This window comes from Suricata suricatta, chromosome 13 (assembly GCF_006229205.1).
Source record: "Suricata suricatta isolate VVHF042 chromosome 13, meerkat_22Aug2017_6uvM2_HiC, whole genome shotgun sequence".
In the NCBI taxonomy this organism is placed as follows: domain Eukaryota; kingdom Metazoa; phylum Chordata; class Mammalia; order Carnivora; family Herpestidae; genus Suricata; species Suricata suricatta.
In genome coordinates, this window is record NC_043712.1 from 60,933,524 (window position 1) to 60,938,937 (window position 5,414).

Sequence of the window (5,414 nt, forward strand, 5' to 3'; positions counted from 1 at the left end):
GCTATGAACATTGGGGTACATGCGATCCTATGCATCAGCACTTCTTCATCCCTTGGATAAATCCCTAGCAGTGCTATTGCTGGGTCAGAGGGGAGTTCTATTGATAGTTTTTTGAGGAACCTCCATACAGTTTTCCAGAGTGGCTGCACCAGTTGACATTCCCACCAACAGTGCAGGAGGGTGCCTGTTTCACCACATCCTCAGCAGCATCGATATTCTCTTGATATGTTCATCATAGCCACTCTGACTGACATAAGATGGTATCTCAGTGGGGTTTTGATTTGTATTTCCCTGATGATGAGTGATGCTGAGCATCGTTTCATGTGTCTGTTGGCCATCTGGATGTCCTCTTTGTAGAAGTGTCTGTTCGTGTCTTCTGCCCATTTCTTTGCTGGATTATTCACTTTTCGGGTGTGGAGTTTGGTGAGTTCCTTGTAGATTTTGGATAATAGCCCTTTATCTCATATGTCATTTGCAACTCTTTTCCAATCCCTTGCTTGCCTATTAGTTGTCTTGATTGTTTCCTTTGCAGTGCAGAAGCTTTTTATCTTGATGAGGTCCTAAAGTTCATGTTTGCTTTTATTTCCCTTGACTTTGAGGATGTGTCGAGTAGGAAATTGCTGCGCTTGAGGTTAAGGAGGCTGTTTCCTATTTTCTCCTTGAGGTTTTTGATGGTTTCCTGTCTCACATTCAGGTCCTTCAGCCATTTTTAGTTGATTTTGTGTATAGTGTAAAAAAGTGGTCTAGTTTATTCTTCTGTTGTTACTGTCCAGTTCTCCCAGCACCACCTGTTAAAGAGGCAGTTTTTTTTTCCATTGGATACTCTTTCTTGCTTTGTCAAAAATTAATTCGCTGTACATTTGTGGACACAGTTCTGTGTTCTCTATTCTATTCCATTGGCCTATGTGTCTGTTTTTGTGCCAATACCATACTGTCTTGATGATGACAGCTCTTTGCAGTAGAGGCTAAAGTTGGGATTGTGATGCCCCCCGTGTTGGTTTTCTTCTTCAATATTACTTTGGCTATTCGGGGTCTTTTGTCATTCCCTACAAATTTTAGGATAATTTGTTGTAGCGTTGAGAAGAACACTGGTGCAATTTTTAGGGGATTGCATTGACTGTGTAGAGTGCTTTGGGTAATAATGACATTTTCACAATGTTTATTTTTCTGCTCCAGGAGCACGGAATGTTTTTCCATTTCTTGGCGTCTTCAATTTCTTACATAAGCTTTCTATAGTTTTCACCATCTAAGTCTTTTACATCCTTGGTTAGGTTTACTCCTAGGTACTTTATGGTTTTTTGTGCAATCGTGAACAGGATCAGTTTCTTGATTTCTCTATCCGTTGCTTCATTATTGGTATATAAAAATGCAACCAATTTCTGTACGTTGATTTAGTACCCTGCAACTTTACTGTATTCATTGATCAATTCTAGAAGGCTTCTGGTGGAATCAATCGAGTTTCCCATGTAAAGTATCATGTCATCTGTGAAAAGTGAAAGTTTGACTTCTTCTTTGCCAATTCTGATGCCTTTTATTTCCTTTTGTTGTCTGATTGCTGATGCTAGGACTTCCAGCCCTATGTTAAACAACAGTGGTGAGAGTGGACACCTCTGTCGTGTTTCTGATCTCAGGTGGAAAGCTCTCAGTTTTCCCCCAAAGATGATGATATTAACTGTGGGCTTTACATAAATTGCTTTTATAATGTTTAAGTAATTTCCTTCTATCTTGACTTTCTCAAGGGTTTTTATTAAGAATGGATGTTGTATTTTGTAAATGCTTTTTCTGCATCTATCGACAGGATCATATGGTTTTTATCTCTTCTTCTGTTAATGTGATGTATCACATTAATGGATTTTGAATATTCAACTGGCCCTGTAACCCAAGAATGAATCCCACTTGATCATGATGGATAATTCTTTTTATATGCTGTTGAATTCGATTTGCTAGTATCTTGTTAATTATTTTTGCATCTGTATCCATTAAGGATAAGGATATTGGTCTGCAGTTCTTTTATTGCTGAGACTCTGTCTTTTTGGCTTAGTAAAATGAGTTTGGAAGTTTTCATTCTATTTCTATTATTTGGAATAGTTTGAGAAGAATGGGTATTAGCTCTGCTTTAAATGTCTGGTAGAATGTAGGCATATTCTTGCTATGTAATTAGCCCCAACAGCAAGAGTACTCTAAAGGTCTCAGTGAAAACAGGTGTAAATCATCAATCACACTGTTATTAATAAACCGTTATCAACACTGTTGATAAGTTGTTAAAACCTGCTGCCAAACATCTTGGACTTCTGGTTAGAAATAAACATTATTAATCAATATATTTCATTTTTTAACAAACAGATAATAATGTGCAGATACTTTAGCTCAGGACTATCTGGGTCTCTAGGATGTAACCCTCACAGCAGAGTGCACAGCCCTGATTTTGGGTCAAAGCCTTTTATAACAACAACAACAACAACAACAACAACAACAATTAAATTCACTCTTAGTTTGATAACAATCATGTAGATGTGTCTTTCAACAGTATATAATCAAATAGATAATCAAAATGCATATACATATTTCAAAGAGTTGTGATAACGGGGAGGGATCACATCATTTAAACCATCCTATAATGCAGCACAATTTGTCTTATGTTTTTACATTTTTCCCTTTTGTTTGGCTCCCTGATATAAAGCTATCTGTACTTTATGGTATATATCTATTGAATAATTAAGAGCCCTAGGCAATCTATCATCATTTAAGTCTAAATCTTTAGGCCAGTTCTATTTCATAGACATAGTATTCTATGAAATGAAAACTATAAGAGACAGCCACATTAGTATTATTCCACACAGTCATTGTCTGAGCTCTGGTCTATTTATTGATTAGGAGTACATAAAACAGTCCTGGAAATGTGTTTATTAAATTGGCTATTGTACAGCTCCTTCATTTTTAATAAGAATTTTGGTAGTCTTTGTCGCAAGGGACATCTGATTCTAAGCTAAAAGAGCATATTATTCACGTGTTCTAAATTTTTCAAAAGGCACCAAAGTGATCTTGGATTTTCCTCGATTGTAACACCCAAAGGTTGGCTACTCTCCCCTCAGCAACAATCTCACACTGTCCTCATTTACCATTAAATTTAAAAATAAACCTTTCTCCTTGAAGTCAGTGATAGTAATGGTAACAAGATGAGATGACCAGGCCTTATTCTTTTGGCCATTCCCAATCATATAGAGTTGGATTGGATAAATACAGAGAAATATATCTCTTCAACCCACTAGGCAACAAAACATTTGCATAGTCAAGCCCAACTAGGTAAAATATAAAGAGAATTTTGTCCATCCCATCAATATCTTGGGAATTCTTGTTATTAGTCAAATTAATACACAAAGTTGTTAGTTTTGAGATGTTTCTTGGACCTTAATTTTAGCCCTCTTAGGGCCTTCCAGATATGGCATTTAAAAAGAAAATTGTAAAGTATAGATGAGTTGTATGTAAACTTATTTTTCATCCCCGATGATATGGGGACTGAATGTTTGTGTCCCTACTCACCTTCACCCCACCCCTAAATCCATACTTTGAAGGCTTAATCCCCCAGTGTGATGGTCTTTGAGCTGTGGATCATTTAGGAGGTAATTAGGTTTAGTTGAGTCAGGAGGTTACAGCCCCCATGTGGGATTAATGTCCTTAAAATGTGAAGAGACCAGAGCCTTCACACTTTGCTCCATTTGAAGATACAGCATGCAAGGAAGCTATCTGTAAACCAAGAAGAGGGTCTTTACCAAGAACCCCCACCATGCTGCCAATCTGATCTCACACTACTAGCCTCCAAAACTGTGAGAAATAGATATTTGTTATTTAAGCTACCATCTATGTGGTATTTTGTTATAGCAGTCTAAACTAAGATATTCTAATCTCTCTTCCCAGTACTACCAATAAAGCGGTGATTTAACTAATCACGACTCACCTTTAAGTCCCTTATGCTAAATTGCAAAGCAATGCTGAAGATTTGTAGATTAGTGCTTCTATCTTGTTACCCCTGTGTACTGAAGAAGCAGATATTTAACTTGCTAATTCCATTTGTTTATTCAAGTGGTCACTAAGTCAGCCACACTTAATCCAGTAGTCCAGTCCTTTCAGCTTGATGACTTCATAGAAACTTTCGATCACCATCTTGTACACTTCCTCCCAATTTTCACTGTCATTTTGTTCCCATTTTTGGGTTCAGTTCCTGGAGAGAAATGCCTGCCACATTCACTCCACTCCACACAGTCACACTTGGGTCACCATGTTCTTCCCAAACCCTTCCATGGCATCTGCTGGGATGAATGCCAAGTTTTTTTCAGCTGTAAATTAGCTAAATCTAACAGAATCCAGATTGCACCCACTTCCTCTAGGTTACAAATGTGGGAATATCTGCTGGCTTGGAAGCCACAATTATGATACAACAAGCGCTGTATGTGATTATCTGAGGAATAATGAATTTGAAGACATTAACATTACACCAGATTGAGATGGCTTTCTCCACTGCTGGAAGATTCCTACAGTTACACCACAAACAATCCTAGAACTGGCAGTCACAGAGTAATCTCTATCTGTCACAACTTCAGGTGTCTGAAGAAATAACTTCCCATGTTGCAGATCCATCATTGCTCCTTTGGAGTTTATCCTCCAAAACACCCGTAGGGCAAGTTCATCAGCCTGAGGTTTTCCCAGAATACTAATGGCACACACCGTAGCAACATCCACCACAATAATCTTATTGTTTGAGATGGTTGCCTCTTCTACAACTGGTGTAATTAGTTTTTCCTTAATAGTTGCCATTGTGCTCTCAGGAGAGAAATGTCTGTAAAAGTCATGTGAAGAAGACAGTGTCATCTTTCTGACACTCTTTTCTCAGACCTCTAGCCTCCAGAACTGTGAAAAATAAATGTTTTATTTTTAGCTATCCAAGTCTATAATTTGGTATAGCAGCCTGAACTAAGGACCCATCCATATAATCTCATTTTCCTTAATTACCTCTTTTAAGGCTGTGTTTCCAAATTCAGTGACATTCTGAAATACTGAGAGCTAGGATTTCAACATATGAATTTAGAGGGGATATAATTCCCTCCACAGCATAGATGAATCTTAAAAACATGCTTAGTCAGATAAGCAGAAACAAATATGATTTCACCTATATAGGGTACCATAGTCAAATTTGTAGAGACAGAAAGTTGAGTAGTGGTTACCAGAGGGTGGAGAAAGGGAGGAACGGAGAGTCATTTTTTTAATGGGTACAAAATTTCAATTTGAGATGAAAAGTTCTGAGAATTGGATGTTGTGGCAGTTGCACACCAATGTGAATGTACATAATGTCATTGAGTTTTATATTTTGAATGAATAAAATGGCAAAATTAAGCTATATTTATTTTACCGCAATAAAA

The 5,414-nt window shown here is 37.4% G+C and overlaps 1 pseudogene; it reads right to left on the bottom strand.

Moving 5' to 3' along the window:
- Positions 1 to 4,076: 4,076 nt before the first annotated feature.
- Positions 4,077 to 4,830, bottom strand: LOC115275940 (annotated as a pseudogene).
- Positions 4,831 to 5,414: the final 584 nt, after the last annotated feature.